Source organism: Pseudorasbora parva, chromosome 21 (genome assembly GCF_024679245.1).
Source record: "Pseudorasbora parva isolate DD20220531a chromosome 21, ASM2467924v1, whole genome shotgun sequence".
NCBI lineage: Eukaryota > Metazoa > Chordata > Actinopteri > Cypriniformes > Gobionidae > Pseudorasbora > Pseudorasbora parva.
The window spans coordinates 7812055-7832349 of record NC_090192.1 but is presented as its reverse complement, the minus strand read 5'-3'; the positions used below and the strand labels follow the sequence as shown (position 1 = coordinate 7832349).

The following is a 20295-nucleotide window of genomic DNA, read 5'->3' as shown; positions in this document are numbered from 1 at the left end:
GGCCTGAAGAACGTTCATGGGTACCCAGAAATGACATCCTTGATCCTAAACTCCTCGAATCTTTCCATGCTTCTAATCCCAACAGACCTGCACCTCGAGGAAGAGGCCGACCACCACAGCGTCGGGGTCCTCGGCCCTCAGGAGTGGGCCGGGGGGGAGATGCTCCCACGTCACAGCTTCACCACGCACACCCTCACCTGAGTACTAATCACCCGCACCTGCAATCACCATCACCTCCAGTACTTAAAACACACACACACCTTTAGTCACTGTCCGGTCTCATTTGTACTAGGTACTTTCTCCTGCTGCTAAACCAAAGGACTCCCTTGACGCTAGTCGAATCTCCTACGCCTTCGTCCAAGTTTCCAAAGTTCTCCTTTGTCTTGTGTGTGTGTGTGTGTCCAGCGTACTCCAGCGTTCCCTCCTTCGTCTCTCCTTCGTCTGTGTGGAACTCCTCTTCAATCCTCGCAAGGCTCCAATGCCATCACCTCTTCACTTCACCCCGTCATCATTCAGTAAACTCTCCTGGTTGCTCAAATAAACTGTTGTGCTTTACCATCTTGTCTCCGTAGCCTCTGTCCCGTAACACTTGCCTTTTGCGCCCTTTTTTCTCCACTGTTTCCCTCAATTAAGCAAAGCAAGCACCTTTGGCGATAGAAATGATTGTAAATGAGCATTAAAGGGGTCATATAATGGTACATGCACTTTTACAAGTTGATTGTACAGAAATGTGTGTTGGCAGTGCTGCACCTCCAGAAGAAGTGAGTGTAGTTTGAAATGAGTTCACGATGAATGCGGCAAAAGTTTACAGGGTAAGTTAAAGGCCCACTGAAGTGCCTTGAAACGCGCCACATTATTCAATGTGTTGACGTGATTTCCCCTGAAACCGCTTCAGTTGTTAGCAGCTCCTCCCCTTTTTTAAAACAGCCAATAGCGTTTCATCAATATACAGTTTTTGACTAGATGGCAAGAGCGGACCTTTCTCTGTTTGGTAAAGCCAGTTTCCTCTAACACTGTTTACCATCATAATCTCCATATCGCTTTGAAATGCAGCATTATGTGCAGAATTTAAATGGGACGATATGTTTGTTATCTGCGCGGAGTCGCGCATATGATCCGCGCTGCGCTCTCGCGTCTGTAGTCTAAATTTAGACCAGAGCCGTTGGGGTGTGTGCGCTGCTGGGGTGCGTGAAACTAACGTTAAAAATAGACTTTATTCGCCTCAAATGAAAGCATATTTACACTAAATTGTTACCTATCACATATATAGTGTGCTATGTGCCTTTCACCATGTAGAAATTAGTAAATGTGTGTTAACAACTGACTGATTTCAGCCTTAGCTTCGGCAGTGTAGGGGGCGGGCTTTAGATTCTAGACAGCATTTTGATTGGACAGAAGATTTGACGAGACAGTGAAGTCTGCAATGATGTCACCAAAATCTGAGATTCGTTTTAACGGAAGTGGGAGACTGTAAATTTTGAATGCTTATATCTCCTAAATGCAAATTTTGTCATAGTTTTGGAACATACCAGCTTATTCATAACTTTAAGGCTAACGTAGTCATACTAAAAGCTAAAAAACGTAAATTTTGATTTCAGTGGACCTTTAACTTACATAAAGTCATGTTTTCTATGTAAGATTTTCTCAATATAATTCATAATTCCACGTTTATAATGAACAACGCATTATGGTTATTGTGTTGTTACAAACTGTGTACGCTGCTGATAAAGTTAACGGTAACGCTACACTAAGCTTACTTTTGTAAAGTTAAATGGTTTGTAACGATGTTTGTTGAAACATTCTCGTGGTGACCTAATGTCAGAGCTTCAGCCCTAGAAGTTGTACCTAACACTGCATAGATAAAGTTACACATCACTGACAAGCCTACATTTACAGAAAAAAAGTTTTTTATTAGCATTAGCTGTAACATCAATCTGTTAATGAATTAATGGATACATCAGTAAACATGTTGCATTTGCACTAACGTTGCCCTGCCAGTGCATATAATCAAAGTGATATTACGTTAACCAACCATTCAGAAACGTCCAGCTTGCCAGCTGTCATCTTGTTCCGGGTTCAAATTGATACGATGTGCAATTCTTTTTCCAAAATATACCACAACTGTTGTCAAAGCAATAATCCGCGTGAGTGTGTGTCAAAGCGCCCCACAGGACAGAGGGGCAGGGTGAGCAAAGCACATTGTTATTTAAAGCCTTATGCACTATAATGGCTTGCTGAAAAGAGAGCTGTTTTTGACCAGGTAAAATGAGTATTTGTACAATACTAAGGAGAATTTTTAATTAAAGTATATTACAAACTTTTCATTTAGACACTAAAGAATCATATTACCTTGTACAAAAATGTCATTATATGATCCGTTTAAGCTCCATACGGTCCGCAATTTCTCACTCTCAGGCATGAGTCATGAGTCGGGTCAATTACGGGCTCAATAAATCTGCTTGGAATGCAGCCTTATTTCCTAGAACCTACCCAGTGTGAAAGCCCCTATTACCGTTCCATGCAAATATTTAACTTTTTTATTTATTGAAAGAAGAAACCAAACAAATGCATAGATGACATGATGCTTAATGCTATAGAAAAACAGTAGAAACCCTGGAGTATATTCGACTGATTGTGCTTTCCCCCCTCATGTCCCCATGAGATAAGAGATTTATGCATTTTATTTCTGGAAAAATTCCTCCCATGATGCAAATTGACGATATTTGCGTCATCTTTGGAATGTTTGGCCAAAGCCTAAAGACTACAGCCAGCAGAGGGAGCTATTTCCACGTGTTTTCAACCCGCACATGGGGGATGGAGATCACACTCACAGCACTCAGCTCGCAGCTGCAGCCTCAGGCATTCATGGAAACTAAACTAGATGCTGAGAGCAATGTAAGTGTTTTAACTTCTCAAATTAATTTCTATGAAAGTTAAGCTTCCAAAGGCATGAACTGAAAACGCGCCAGACTGAACATGCGTTGTGAACAACTGCCACGAGTGTGGTCGCGATTACCTCAGCTCTCATCACGAGAGCTCATCAGCTCATTTATGACGTTAAATGTAATCTGACTCCTGCAGCGTCAGTGCTGTGAGACTCAAACGGCAACTCGATCATTATATTGAACAGACACGTTCAGTTTTTAATTGTAGTGTCTGTTCTCTAACTCAGTCACAGTAATCCAGTAACGGTGGCTTTGGGAATGGCCTCACAGGGCAGCGGAGCATTCTGGGAATTGTAGTCTTTCATCCCCATGAAACAAAAATACATTTTCTGTAATTTCTCAGTATAGAAGGCCCCAAATTCAAAAATAATTTCACATTTCTACTACATTAATGACCCAGTTTAAATACAGATTCATCTTTCCAGCGCTGAAGTACCCTTTTAAGCTCCACCTTCCTTGCTTGTCTATGGATCTTCACTGATCATTTGAATAAAAGCCTAAATTAGATCTGTTCATCATATTAAGTTATTGTGCCCATTTAAAATTACAGTTTGATTAAACTGCTCAATTAGTAAGTATTTATTTTAGGATCTTTTATTTAATTTTGAGGATTTTAGGGATTTGAGTGATAGAGATCTATCAGGTGTAATTTAAAATATATTTGTGTGTGTGTGTGTGTGTGTGTGTGTGTGTGTGTGTATGTGTGTGTGTGTGTGTGTGTGTGTGTTTCAAAGATAAATCAAAAGTCTTATGCCTTTGGAACATCTTTGGGGTGAGTGAGACAGAATTGTTATTTTTTTATATGTTGTTCCACACGTGTATGCTGTAACATGCTGTAACCTTTAGTTTCTTTTTTCATGGAGCACAACATTTTTATTAGTTTATTACTTTTAATATTATTTTATTTATTTGAATTAGTTTATAAGGATCATTAGCGATGCCTGTACAACATATGCTATATGGTATATTGTCTGAAACCACAATATCATTATTCACTGAAAATCTGTAACAATTTACAATAAGGTTCCATTTTGAGTGTTAGAGATCTATCAGGTGTAATTTCACCCCTTTTGTTAAAGGGGTCCTATTATGCTTTTTCACTTTTTCAGCTTTAGTGTGTAATGTTGCTGTTAGAGCATAAAAAAGATCTGCAAGGTTACAAAGCTCAAAGTCCACTCCAAAGGGAGATATTATTTCATTTAACAAATTTTTTTTCAGGCTTTATGAAGTCACAATGTTACTCATTTAAATAATCTCTGCCCACTGAATACGTAAAATAGGAGGGCGAGGCCTGGTGGAGCTGCTGCTATGTCAAAGAGATGCAGTTTTTTCCATCCATTTCCCAATACTCATTTGTTTGAGCTTCTTAAAGGTGCACTATGTAGTATATTTGCAGTAAAATATCCAAAAACCACTAGGCCAGTGTTATATATTTTTTGTTCAGTTGAGTACTTACAATATCCCAAATGTTTCCAACTATTTGTAAATTGTGAGAAAATTGCTATTTTAACTAATCACGTTTAGTTAGGACGTTTCAGCATAGCGTTTGAGGGAGTCGCCTGTCAATCACGTCATATCTGCGTTACCCTCAGTTTTATTCTGCAGAAGTGCTTTTCTCTTAGCAATGTGAACATGTCACAGCAGCGCCGAGCGAACGAACAGAGTAACGCCATAACATCATTTTAAATCAAGCCTGCAGTCTCCCTCTAATTTACTGAAGCTTTTGCGCCTCGATCGCCCCCCCGGTGACCGGTCCCAGTATAGCCGCCCCTCTGTGTTTTCTAATGGACGCGAGACAAACTAAACAATAAAATTACACTTCAAATATTTTTTCCCCAAAGTTAGTTTATGTCATTGAAGGCAGTTATCATCACGATGATTTCATTTCAAGTGTTCGTTTTTAAAATAAGTTTAGTTTTAGTTAGTTATCTGACGCTTTAAAATCCGGGGGTGTGACGTCATGATTGACAGCTGAGACTGACGGCTTCTCTGAGTGAAGTTGTCACTGAGGCACTAACAGACTTTTTTCTGAATTTTTGGAAGCAGATTGGTGCTTTAGCTTTAATTTCTACATTTCCATAACTGTTTATTTCACACCAACATAATTCATTGTTCTGCATCCGCGAGAGTGTGGGCGGGCTTTTGATATCGCAGCTGTACTTCCTGCGCTCTATTGCGCAACTCCGGTCCCGAAATCGCTACTGCGCAGACTCGGTCCCAAGATGTCAGCGCCGTGCACCCCTGCCTGAAAGCTTCAAATATGGCAAGCGGAAACGGATGATGTCGAGTCGTCCATATTTTTTTACGGTCTATGTTTTAAACACACTTAAATGTATCTAATATGATAAACAGAGCTGCTGGCTTTACCTTATAATCATGACCGGAAAAACGAGCCGTGTGTTTGTATAACAATCGCTCCAGTGGCCGGGCTCAGCTCCACAACACTCGGTCCTGCTCTGTTTTACACTAAAGTAATGTTAATATCCGCATCCATGAACATGATTTCTGCTCGAGTCCACTGGCTGCGAGGTGAAGACCACATTTCCCAAGATACTGCGCTCACACGTGGCGTCATCAAACTACACCTTTGTTTTGAATAGGCGCCCTCCAGTGGATGGAAAGTTGCATAGTGCACCTTTAAGGCAGATACACTTAGTCTTAAGCCCTATTCGCACGGGACTAGTATTATCTGGGGACCTCTGGTGATTTGTAATAATTGCAGAGAATGTCTGTGATCTTAATCACATGCGAATCGGCCATGTCTGTAATTTGTAAAGTAAAAATCCCCCCGGAAACTACCCACCATATTTCGCCGAACACCAAGGTCCTGTGATAATATTAGTCCCATGCGAATCGGCATCTCTGTGATTTGGCCAGGATTAGGTGGATCATATATCATTTTTGCAAGTTTTTTTTTTCTGTGTGCATTTCTATCTTTATCTTTCGAAGAATGGAGGCTCCGTAATATTGTGCACCGCTATGAATTTCTGTGTGGCCGCACGGATTATACTTTCACTTTAGAATGAGTATCAATTTGGGAGAAAATTGCTTGAATGGTGCATATGTTTAATATTAACATCAATACAATTCTTAATGAAAAACGTAACAGTACAGTACAATGACAAGCTTGTTTAAATGAGTGCTTTTATATTTAATTTTGAAACAGAATCTTCTGTCGTATATTGTCAGCTTCTCACTCATGATAAATTAAATCTGACTCCTGCCGCCGGTCTGTGCTCAGTTCATGGTGTCTGTTCTCTAACTGAACGAAATTATGTTTATTACAATAAAATAATCAAAACGATATTCGATGCCGAAGTCAGTAAATTGGAGTAAAATCACAGACATTGCTTATCCCGTGCGAATGCGCCACGCAAAACACAGATGTGGGGGAGTCATTTTTAAATTAGAGGTCCTTAGATAATACTAATCCCGTGTGAAAAGTACTTTAAAGTAGTTAAAGTGCATGCACTGTTAAACACTGCTCCTGGACATTATGACCTCTGTGTGCTGCGCATTTTACGGAGACAGCTTCCAGAACCTGAGAGCACAATGCAGGCAACGCACAAAAGCTTCTCCTGGATGTCGGGACAATCTGTTGTTTGTGGAACTTATAAGTATGTCTTATTATTTGTCTTTTTTTGTTTTCTTTTAACAGTTTCAATTATAAGGTTAACGTTGTTGCTACGATGTAAACAAAGGGCAAAGCTTCACCTCTGCTCCAATGCTAGTCAATATTACTGTTGATATTATTACTGATACTTACTGTAGCTTTTGTAAGCTCTCGCTTTTGTAAGACTTTTCACCGCCTCTTAGGAAAATTAACCATGGTTTGTGTTCGATTACTATCGGTTATTGTTATATTACCATCGTTTTCCAACAAGTATCATGATTAATTGGTGTAGGCCTATAACGATGTACCTTATAGGAGATCACAAAATTACAAAAACTATACCACTCTGAAATGTCAGGTAAAATCTGTGCTTACAAAGTTCAGGAATGAAATCTGTTCTCCTCTTGTTTGTTAACATTCTTAAAGGGGTAGTTCACCCCAAAAAAAGAAATAAAGTAGTTTATCTGCTTACCCCCAGGCATCCAAGATCTAGGTGACTTTGTTTCTTCAGTAGAACACAAATTAATATTTTGAACCATTAACCATTTAACCGTTACAGTCTGTCAGTCGGATAATGCATGTGAATAAAAAACACATGAGAGTATGAGAACTATCAATTATTTATTTCATTTACAGATAAAATGCTTGGATGCATCTTTGAATCCTTCACAAGCATTATTGCACAGTTGTTTGTCTGGGTGACATCCAAATCTAATAAGTCATAAACCTGCCACGATTTTGTTTACATGGTCATGTGTTTTGAGCCAAAAAAAGATGTAAAAATGAAAGAGTCTTACTTTCTCTCCCTGCGTATTGCGACATTTGACTAGGTGTAATGAATCAGCAGGATTATTTCTGTCTTTTGTAGGGATGGTTAATTATGCCTCAGTTAGATGATCAGTAAAAAAAAGAAAAGGAATGAGATTGGAGATTACACTTCCATTAGTTTACCAAGATGAGTTCTTTACGCGTGATATTTAGATTTGCATTAGTGACCTGTTTAGTTTGCTTAATACTGTTATGGAAGAGAAGAAGTCCGTTTGAAGCCATTTTCATAATTTTCCCATTTCATCCTTGATTTTAGCATGGTGAACTGAAACAGCTATGGAAATTACTCCATGAATGCTTTCAGGAATAGAATGAAGCGAGGAATCAATTCAGCTTGTGTTTGATGGACGCACGCACACGCACACGCACACGCACACGCACACGCACACGCACACGCACACGCACACGCACACGCACACGCACACACACACACACACACACACACACACACACACACACACAAAATCAATCTTGTATTCTGTTATTTTTAACATGAAGCACACGATCAGATATTCTGCAAAATGTTCATGCGGCTCTTTTCCATACAGTTTATAGTGACCACGATTGTCATTTTTTTTTACAGAATACATTTTGGGATAGACTGTTCTTTAAAGGCCTGATCTTGCCAAGGGTGTTTTACTGTCCATTAGGAGAGTGGCTGAAATCAATCATCTTTCATTATCTCTGGTGTGAGGTAATCAGGCAGTGTGTGTTCTTAGAGAGACGGACGCCATCTGCCACGACAAATGACCAAAAATAGTCTTTCCTCTGACTCACGACTTATTCTCACTAATGTCTATTTGCCTTGTGATGAGTGACATCCACGTTGAATTAAAACTGTTTAGCATATGAATGAGGATAAATGATTAACTGGTTTTTATCCACATTTGGTGACAATTTCCTTTCATTCAAAAACACAAGAAGCAATGAGTTTCTGGCTCTGATATGAACAATCGTAATGTGGGGTAAAATGAATCAAATGAATTGATTTATCATCTGAGTTTGGCATAAAAGAACATTTAAGGTCCAATTATTAACTATTTTTCATTTTTATAATTTACAGTGTAAAATAAGCAGGGTATTTGCAAATGTGTGTGTTAGGGCTGTGCAATATTGAAGAAAAATGCGATATGCGATATCTTGATAAATAATGCGATATTCGATATGCAATACGATATTGCTATTAGTCTAAAAAGTATTATTATTTAATTTATTATAGCTATTATTTAAAAGCATTTAAAAACTGAGAATGATGAAATTAATGAATGATTATTTATGTGTTTCTACGGTGGCCCAGTAGTGCAGCCGTACTAAATTAAGCCACAACACAACGGAAACGAGCCACAACACAACGAAATCGCCACACCACAACGGAAATGCTCCCGACCACGAGGGGCTCTCGGAGTGCAATAAAGTTAGTTTCCCTTGCCATTGCTCTTTAGATTGGCCAGTCTCACAAAGATATAAACACTACGATCAGTTTTAAGTGTGTAACCATTGTATATTGACATGAAATATCAATTCAAAATCACCTACAGGCATTATAGCTGCATATTTATACTCAAAAACGCTTTTACACACTGCCATGGCGCTTGATGCCTAAGGGAACGCCTGCACATTCCACCATGCAGTTGAAACATGTAATTTGTATGAATTAAAATTACTTTTAACATTTAAAAACAGACATGTTAAAATCCCACAGCTTTTTTGTATTCTAAAAAAACTGACTCAATGCATAAAATAGGAATTTAAACATTTAAACAAAACAAAAAAAGTAATTTCAATTAATAAAATTATATGTTTCAACCACTTGGTGGAATTGGCAGACGTTCCCTTAGGAATCAAGCGCTGTGATCGCGAGTAAAAACGTTTTTGAGATATAATATGCAGCTATAATGCCTGTAGGTGATTTTGAGTTTTGACGTCAATATACAATAGTTACACAATTAAAACTGATCGTAGTGTTTATATATTTGTAAGACTGGCCAATCTAGAGCAATGGCAAGGGAAACTAACTTTATTGCACTCCGAGAGCCCCCTCGTGGTCGGGAGCATTTCTGTTGTGTTGTGGCCAGTTCCGTCGTGCTGTGGTGATTTCGTTGTGTTGTGGTTTCATTTAGTACGGCTGCACTACTGGGCCACCGTAGTTTCACATTCTTTCTGGGAAAAGAAATCATCACTACAATTGACAATATAATTTTAACATCAATGTAAACAAACAAAAAATGTAATGCAAATATTTAAATACCAAAAACTCTTTGCTTGACTTGGTAATATATAGTTATATCAACCTAAAACTTAACATCAAGAACATCCAGGTTAAAAAAGACTCCTGAACCAGGGGTGGATGATTATCTTTATTTTTATTTATCTTTGTTATTAAAAATAAAAACAGTAGTCTGAATGAAATATACACTGATACATGATAAAGGTTATTCAGCCAAGAGCATGAGGGATTTTCTCTTGTTCTTCTGTTGTTTGACATACAGCGGTACACTCTAAAAATGCTGGGTTAAAAACAACCCAAGTTGGGTTGAAAATGGACACACCCAGAAATTGGGTTGTTTGAATGGGTCCATTCAATGGGTTCAAGCAAGCCAATTTCTCGGTTCGTCCATTTTCAACCCAACTTCAGTTGTTTTTAACTTTAAGAGCTAATGCACGGATCCTATTGACTCGGATTTTCCCCGACTGATATCTTTTACTTAAAGCATAATGGACTGGGATTACATGAATACTCATCAAGACAGCCATTTTGACATAACTGTGTGTATTTGACAGTTCGAGTGTATAACAAGACATGAAACAGAACTGAATGGATCACACAATTTCAGAGCAGCGGCTTGTGCACGTTTCGCTGTGTGTGTAAGACAGCAGACAGTGCAAGACTGCAAGGAGTTGTTTTTCGCAAGTTATTGCCTTTAATAACTATTTTTAACATCAAACAAGTCACATAAGTAACAATAATCTACAGTCTATTCTCTGCTATATGCATCAACCTAAAACACAGTGTTGAAATAACCTATTAAAATCATTCAGATATTGCGTGCCATTGCGATATGCATATTGCGATATGAACATTTGCGATATTTTGATAAATTGCACAGCCCTTTGTGTGTGTGTGTATGTGTGTGGTCCTGGTATTTATATGTTATCCCCACAAATATAGAATTGAAACCAGCTAATTTTGACCTTGTGGGGACATTTTTTTCAGTCCCCATGAGGAGACAAGCATACAGAAAGATCTTATTTGAAAATGTAAAAATGCATAAAGTTTTGTGTGATGGGTAGATTTAGAGCAGGGGAGAGAATATACAGTTATAACCATTATGTCTATGAAATGGATACCCAATGTGTGTTTGTGTATGTGTCAAAAGTGATGTCTGGCCTAGGAAAATTGACAACTTCACCCTTTATTCAAATGTAATTTTTTTAAGATTTTGTGCACACATTGCGTAGTTGTGATTGGAGTCCGTTTTTTGTGATATTCAATCTATACTTTATCCTGTGAGCTTTTATATGCATTTTCTTTGTATTGTAAAACAAAAGTGTCATTTTTGACAAATAATTCTGTCAGATAAATACCTTAAAGACACAATATGAAAGGTGTACCTCCATTATCCCAAATGTTTCCAAGAATGTTTAAATCAATTTTAACGGGCCTTGTCCTTGCATCGCTTATCAATGACATCATACCATCGTTACCCTCGTTGCGCTCTCACGCCAGTTATATGAATGAAACTTATTCATAACTTGAAAATGCCTATGAAATGTTTCTTGTCTTCAGAGCAATGTACTGTTCTAAATGTTTAAAAAGCTCTAAACACTTGTAATCCTGTTTACCACAACTATCTGTTTCAGGTAGCCTAAAGGGTCCTGCACACTGTGCGATTTTTCAAAATCCTTTGCGAATGTCCCTTGTCAGACTGTACGAACATGATCGCCATGTCACACTGTAAGATCTCAGTTGACATTAATGTCAGACTGCACGATAGTGAAGGCGCGCTAAAAACGGACGCGCGCAAGAAAACTCACCCGGAGTTCATATCATCAATGAATGACGCGTTCAGTGACAGTGAGCTGCATTACACGCGGGGCTGAAATGCTGGCTACAAAGAAATCTCTAGCACTCGTTTTGGTCATAGTTTGTCTTGAAAAACGGAGATATTTGACTGTTGTCGTAGGAGAAGTCACACTGCAGGATTGTGTGCCAAATCTTCTGACACTGCCAGAATTTCGTCTGAGGTAAAATTTGATCGCAGCGGTCATTAATCAGCTGCCGGTGAACATGTCAAACTAATGACCAAAGACGTCAGATTTTAGCCTAGGATCAGAGGAATCTTTTAGGATTTGCTAAATTTGTCCCAGACGGCCAAATCGTGGCCAAAATCGCACAGTGTGCACCCGGCTTAATACAGCTTAAAAAACAAAAACAAGCTTAAAACTAATTACATTTAAACACCACATCAACGCTTGCATGTATATCTGGCGGTGGTGCCGTTTTTTCATATATTATAAACAAATATGACGGTTGTTAATGGCGACGCAAAGAATTGTGGGTTATCTGCAGCAGCGAAGGATACACCTCATGCACACTCTGAGTTCCTGTGAAAGAAGGGCGCATTCGCACGGACTAGTGGATCTGCTGCACCTGAGAGCAGTGTTTATGGGCGGCGTGCATCTAGTCACGCGCGCGCGCACCCTTCCGGGAGAAGAGCCCGTACGGCCCATACAAGGACCTTCCGCTCTATCGACGTCAAGCGGACCCATACTCGAAAAAAACTCTCCAAAACTTGTGAGAAACCGGAAGGAGTATTTTTGATACAGAAATACTCCATCAAACGTCCAACTTAGTTTTTGAAACTTTGTCTGTTTAGGATGGGAATCCAAGTCTTTAACAGTGTAAAAAGCTCAGTATGCATGAAACAGCATTTCACCCCCCCCCCCCCCCTAAATCATGTTTTCTTGATTTACTGCGAGTACCATGTTTTACCATGTGTAATATTTAACTAGCTTACTGCATGTGCAACAAGTGTCTCATAGTAGCCAAAGAGTGAACGCGAAGTAGCATCATAACAACTTTCAACACACTCAAATAATGCCCACATACGCATGAGCGGAAGAATCAGAAGCTCCTTTGAAATCAAGGTGTCATCAAGCTATGCCTTTGTTTTGAATAAGCGACCTCTAGCAGTGAAAAATTACACACATTGTGGATTTAACCAAATTTAGTTTTCTTCCCTCATATTTATTTTTTTTCCTCATATTTTGATAATCAAACAAATATCCACTTCAGACATCACATTACTGGTTATATATTGGTCAAAAGTTTGGAACAATTAAGATTTTTTTTAATCATCATTACTCCAGTCTTTAGTGTCACATGATCCTTAAAAATCATTATGAAATGCTAATTTGGTGCTCAAGAAACATTTCTTATTATTATAGTTGCACTGAGTACATTTTAGCGCCACCTAGCAGTGAGGTCGCAAATTTCAACTGCCCACTGCTCACCCCTCCTTTACAAAGCACATAGAGAAGCTACAGTGGCCGACACAAAACAAAGATGTCATCATCTGAGACAGCAGAGAGTAGGTAGCGCTCCGTAGAGCAGTTTGTCCTATTAGGCCTACTGTAGAAACATGGCGGCGCAAAATGGTGACTTCACTGTAAGGGGACCCGCATTGTATGGAGATAGAAATTGTTTGTTCGAATGTAAGGTAATAAAAACATAACGGTTCATTATGTAAGGTCTTTATACAACACTGAAAACATAGTCAACAGATCCTCATAAATAGTTCACACTGCACCTTTAAAAAAAGTTGTGGCCTTCAAAAGTTGAGGTAAGATGAAAAAAAAAACACTTATATTAAGCAAGGATGAAACGGTTCAAGGTGAATAATTTAACTGTAGCTTACAGTTCTCCAGCCATATCTCAAATGACGCATCTATAATATGGTTTCTTGAAAATAATGTGTAAAACAGACAGACAGAGTAAGGTTAATGTATGTTTCTGTCGATGGATACGCGTTCACTCTTGCATGCTAGCGGCTGCTCGAACATGACTATCATCCGGGTGTTGCTACTGTGTGAGCGCAGGTGAGACCTGGTATTCCAAAAAGCAGGTTATGTGACATACCCAGGTATGTTTAAGAGTAAGTTAGCAGATAACCTCCACTTTTGGTTCCTCCAAAAACTGAGGTAACTTTTAGGGTATGTAAGTAACCATGCCAATTCACTCTCTCCACATAACCTTTTCTAGACAAGGTTATGTTCCAGGGTTAGTTTGCTTAAGAGGTATTCAGATGTGTTTTATGTAATTAATATAACCAAATTTGTTATATAATATTGTTTATTATTTAACAAATTTGTTATATAATATACAATATTATATAACCAAATTTGTTATATAATATACAATATTATATGAATTATAAGGAATTAGAATAAAAAAAAATAAAAAAATTGCATTTGAATTGTTAATGCAATTCAAATATATTTATTATTTATTTTATTGACATCTCATCTCATAGGGCTACATGGATCTGCAATCAAGTAATTAGCATCAAACAAACAATATAATCCTTATTTTCAGTGAATAAATATTAGCCTACTTATTAAAAGAAAACATTGAAAAAATGATTGCATAACCACCAAATAGGTTATGTAAATCGCCATTAAACAAAAGAAGAGGAAGTATGGCGCACTTTTACTTTGCGTCTGTTTCCAAGTTGAATCATCGATTCGTTGCTCTGTTGAGAATGTCTTGTGTTGTGAGTTAACCGGGCTCTGAGTTGGCTGAATTTACTCCCGGACGTGATTTTGGAACCAGCTTACCTCGAGTAAAAAAGGTTCGGGTCAATCAACTGGGAGTTCAAGGTATATGTGACGGTAAGGTAACCTTGCTTTCTGGAATACCCCTCTGAACAGCACACGTTGTGTTTAAACTAAACTCATTTAAGCATTGCCACTCTAAACATTCAAGAGCGAGACGCGAGAACTCGCGCACGCTGAGAGAAGGTATAATCTAAAGCGCGCGCGCACGGCACATCGCAGACTGTCGCAGATAGCGCGCAGATATTTCATTCTCTTTCAAATCTTGCACTCGAATGGACAAATTCACTCAAAAAATATGTCAACATGCCCGTCGTGGTGAGTAAACCTAGCGAACATAGTAGGTTATGTCTTAAGTAAAGCCTAACCGTCGAGAGTCACTGTTCATGTGTAAGTTACTGAATCTGTGCATCATTTTAAAGGAAGAGAAGCATATTTCAGCCGTTTGTGTTTTTTATTGTTAACCAAACAACAAATGACGAAGAAATCACTCACTGCTCTTGACTGAATAGCTTTTGTAACATCAATAATGACTCATCTTTATTTAATTGATACAGTAGCCCATCTAGCCTACCGAAACCGTGACCCTAAAACCGTGATACAAACTGAACAGTGAAAAATTTGAACCATTCCACCCCTCGTTTAAAGTTGCAGAGGATTTATTTTTTGAATTAACTGTCCATTTAAACTTTACTACAGCTAAGCAAAACTATCCAGCATGGTCAACATGAACAATATGTTAATTTCCTCATGGCAGAATAAATCACTGCCTTCTGCAGTTCCATCACACTGCTTTTCGCCCCTGCCTCATTATGTCCTGACTGTTGTTTTCTGGCTGCCGTGTGGCTGAAGTAATGGTGTATTGTCCCACAGTCAGTGAAACAGAGAGGAGTGTAATGGATTACCTGTGTTGACAGGTTCAGTGTGGCCCATTACCTTACTGATCTCTGTCAGAATCACAGCCCCATCCGTTCAGCATTGAGACAGACTGATTGTAGCATTACCCAGTTCTTTAATAAAAGTGCTTTCACACTTTGAGTAGTCTTGCTTGTTTCCAGGAATTGTAAAAAAAAAATGAAAAATGAAAAATTATTTTAATAGAAGATTTGGCTTTTTGCCAGTTGTGCTTGTGTGTTTCATGTGTTGGGATGTGTGTATTTGGGGTCTATCATTCTATCTTTAAAAACAGTCGTCTTGAGGTGACATTTCAATCGACTCAGTCATCAATTGAAGGAAAACTTGTAATCTGTGTTGACATTAGATCCATCCATCCATCCTTCTATCCTTCCATCATTATACAGTACTTTTCTATCTATCTATCTATCTATCTATCTATCTATCTATCTATCTATCTATCTATCTATCTATCTATCTATCTATCTATCTATCTATCTATCTATCTATCCTTCTATCCTTCTATCTGTCACTCTATTCTATCTACCCTTCTACCTGTCACTATTCAACATCCTTTTACTCTGTCTGTCTGTCTGTATGTCTGTCAGTCACTATTTACTCTCTCTATCCTTATACCTGTCAATATTTATTATATATAGTAAGTATAGATTTATTGTATCTATCTGTCACTATATATCTATCCTTCTACCTCTGTCTTTTTATTCTATCCATCCTTCTATCACTCTGTCACTCTATATATTCTAGGTAGCCTTCCAACTGTCACTCCATGTCACTCCTCTATTTTATTTTATTTTTTTATGTATATCATTCGATGTTCATAGACATATATACCCCCAATTTTTAATACCTGGGTTTACAGTTTTTCTCAATTGCTTTGCCACATTTTTTTTGTTTTAACTTTCTCTAAAGAAAACTTAAAGTTCAATTGTCAGCCATTTGCTGGAACATCAGAACCCTATTGCATTTCTGCAAAATGTAGTTACTCACCCAGAACATTTTATTCATCTTTAAACACCTAGTTATTGTGTCAGTAAATTGGCCAATGCCACCAAATTAAAATGTGTTTTTGTCATCGTGTGAGCCACACTGGTCAAATGTTTAGATGATTTTCATCATGGAAATATTTATTTCATGATTGTTTTCTACTTGTTTTATTGACAAAATGCTTTCTGTATTATACAAGAATATCACTTTTGTCTAGCTGAATGCTCTTGTGGATCACACCTTTTTAGATATGGATTCAGACAGTATACAAATTGACTGGGAAAAGTCAATACTGTATTACACAAAAAGAAAATGAACATTTGTATTTATACAATACATTTATTTTTGCAGAAAGTTGTTAATTTTTACTAGGGATGCAACAAAACAGTCCATGGTTCAATACATACCTTGGTTTTTAACCGCGGTTTTCAGGTCGGTTGGGTTCTGATGGCTTGTCACATCGTTTTTTTTTTGCTATTCTTAAGCAACAGGAACAACAAGAGGTTAAAACCTTACTTAAACTTAAAACTTTACATAAAAAAACCTTGTACGCATTCCTAGTGTATTGTATAATATAAAATAAATATATAAAGATTTACACATGGCGGCTCATTTAAGTCTGATATTAAATGAATAAATGTAAAAATAAAACACTACATAGACTATAAAATATACATTGATTCTTAGCTACAGTATTAGTTTTTAGTCAAGAACAGTGAGTGATTTTCTCTTTGTCTTTTGTTGTTTTATTAAAATTAAAGGGATAGTTTACTCAAAAATGAAAACTGTTATCGAGAAATGAACACAGGTTTGTAAAAATATTAGAGTGAGTAAATAATGAACATTTTAGAGGAGAACTGTCCCTTTAACTCTTTCACCGCCAGCGTTTAAACATTTTTTTGCCAGCCACCGCCAGGGTTTTTGACAATTTTCAACAAACTTTAATAGCCTATAGAATATTTAGTTTAATGAATATCTGAGCATGCAATATATCAAAATAAAGAGCTGACCCTCTTCTTTTAAATAACAAACCTGTTTTATTCTAGCTTCATGCATTCCTTTTTTATCAACACTTGAATATGGGTAGGTTTCATAAAAAAAGCAAGATTTTGAACAAAAAGCTGATAAAATCAAATTTTTGTGAAAGACTGTTTCCAGATCAGATTCAGAGCGATGATCAAACACAGATGGAGTAGATCGAGTCCATCAACACCCCTAATGCTTACACAGTCCTGTAGCTCGTCCTGGGTCCACATTTCATTCAGTAACATTGCATAGTTTTGATTCATATGCTGTTAATGAGGATGATCACATTATTTTTAATATGCATATGATTACATGCGATCGCTCGCTTCACTGCGTCTTCCTCACGTGTTTTGATCAGGAGATGCAGTACTCTCATTCAGAAGATGCGCAATAGCGCCCCCTAGCGCCCGACAGTGAAAACCCGGAAACCCGGAAAATTCCGTTATTGGCCTGGAAGCGTTTTCTCACAAATAACGGAAATTTCAGTGTTTGGCGGGGAAAGAGTTAAGGACAGTGTGTTCACTAGGCTGCACTGCTGTCAATTTAAGACCTTTGTGCATCTAATATACAGACACATACTGATTTTACTTTCACTTTAGACATAACCTTGTGTATATTTGATAGTATTAACACAGTAAACTTAGGCCAACAACTACTTAGGCCAGTAATCATGTTTCACAGGTGTTTAGTGTGCACGCTCAGAAAAGCGCATGTTAAAACTGTGCATAAGCACACAAATCAAATGTTTAAACGCCAAAGCTTTAAAACGCATGCAAATAATGAACTTTGGTGGTTGTGAATAACTATAGTGTTCTGTGAGTATAACTCTACCACTAACGTGTGATGTAAAGGTATGCCGCGTTGTTCAGTATATTGGGATGGAGGCAAATGATAAAACTTTAAATGCAAATCCGAAAAAATCCAATTCACAAGCGCATATTGAACGTGAATGCCGTACAGAATGGTAAACGGCATTCTTTAAACACTCTAACACAATCATATCTTCTTACATATCTCCTCTCTCCTCTCTCCTCTCTCCTCTCTCCTCTCTCCTCTCTCCTCTCTCCTCTCCTCCCTCTCCTCTCTCTCCTCTCTCTCCTCTCTCTCTCTCTCTCTCTCTCTCTCTCTCTCTCTCTCTCTCTCTCTCTCTCTCTCTCTCTCTCTCTCTATATATATATATATATATATATATATATATATATATATATATATATATATATATATATATATATATATATATATATATATTAGGGCCGGGACTCGATTAAAAAAATTAATCTAATTAATTAATCGAAATTAATCGCATTTTAATTGCATATAAATATTTGACCTGAGAACAATGAGAAGTAATTTTTCACATGTATTTTTAGTATACCATTGAATAATGACTGAATACATAAGCTTAATCAACAAAATGTTTATTTATTTCAGTCCAGCAGACCAGCGCAATGTTTGCCATTAAGTTTAGCAAAAGCATATTTGTGATATTTGAGGCTCGATGTGCTGCGGTGATACGCAGATTCCTTGTTGTATAGCTTGCACACAGCCATGCTCTTGACGACGCTTCCATTCTTTCGTTTTTTAAAACAAAATTTCCCATCCACAGGGCCAAGCAAAGCGGTCTCATCAGCTTCTTCGTTCATGTTCACTCATGGTTTGTTATTGTCGTGATTCCGGAGCGCTAGTTTGTGTTCCAGTATAATCGGCCCATCGAAACTCGTTCATTGAAAAACGTTCCGCGGTGCAAAAATAAGTGTGGTTAAATTTTTTTTTTTTTTTATTGCGTAATTAATTAACGCGTTAAAGTCCCGGCCCTAATATATATATATATATATATATATATATATATATATATATATATATATATATATTAGGGATGTCAATTTTCACAAATTCCCATGATCGATCGTCGTTTAAATTAACGATCAATTAATCGATTAATCGTTATCCATAATACTGAAATATGCGTCTACAGCAGTAGCTTATAGCCGACAGCATGACAGTAGGCCTATGTGCAATGCTGCTCAAAACGCCATGTTCTTTACCAAATGAATGAAAAGGATTTTTATCTAAACAAAGGGCTATGGGATTGTAAAATTAGTCGATGTTATTTATAATTTAATTAAATTAGGCTACTTATTTAATAACCAAATATAACATGTAATACAACACGAACGCCGCCTCAGATCTGTTATTCAGAATTTGTGGACGCACTTGCAAGAGCAACGTGCTGAAACGTCACCTAAACCCAGTTAATTCAAAACGATTTATTAAAATATTGTTTTCATTAATGTTATGTAATGTGACAGTCCCAATCATAGTTATTATTAGTCGTGCGTTGCTGTTTGAACAGCGCGAGCTGAAGCGGATGCGCTGAATCACTGGTAAGTTACACTGAAACTTTGCTAGCACGTTATTTAACTCAACAAAAAGCTTCCTATATGAGATTAATCAGATTTATATAAAGTTAACAAAATATTACAAATTATATATCTTCACAAAATGATGCGAATGGACATGTGAACTTGAATTGAGTTGCTGATATTCATATTCAGAATGGGAGACGCCTACACACGCTCTAGGAACAACGCTCTGAACACGGCACCTAAACCCAATGACTTTACAAGCATTTATTAAAATAGTGTTCTCATTTCTGTTATATAATATGATCGTCCCAATCATCGTTATTATGCATTGCTCTGCATGCGCTAAAGCCGAAACACTGAATGAAAACCGGTAGCCATCACTGACTGAAGCCATTTGTTAGTGCGTTTTATTTCGCTTGAAAGAAAGGCATCCTATATGATTGATCACATATATAACGTCACAAAATAAATGTAATATTACAAATTACTTCAGCACAATCTGATGCGAATGCACAAGTGAACTAAGTTACATGCGCGAGTCAGAATGCGTGACTCATGTTGTGCATGCGCTCTTCCTGGATCAACGCAATGAAACACACGGCAAATAAACCCAAATAATTAACAATCACAATGTTTTATTAGGCTACAATAGTGTTCTCATTAATGTGGTGTAATATGAAAGTCCCAATCATAGTCATTATTAGTGCTGTTGGAGCTGCACACTGAAGCTGATCACAGCCACGCTTTTACTACCTCACCTCTAACGTTAATTATTAACCAAATG

General features: G+C 37.6%; 1 protein-coding gene across 4 annotated transcripts in view; it reads left to right on the top strand.

Moving 5' to 3' along the window:
• The window catches only part of pcdh15b (protocadherin-related 15b), a 321029-nt gene that overhangs the window by 8715 nt on the left and 292019 nt on the right, over positions 1–20295 (top strand). For 2 of the 4 annotated variants that reach the window (XM_067430705.1, XM_067430703.1), the window contains exon 1: positions 14141–14277. The exons of the other annotated variants lie outside the window; for them this stretch is intronic. The gene's annotated coding sequence lies outside the window, so the exon portion shown is untranslated. Of the gene's footprint in view, positions 1–14140; positions 14278–20295 lie in introns of those variants that run through there. 4 annotated transcript variants of the gene reach the window in all.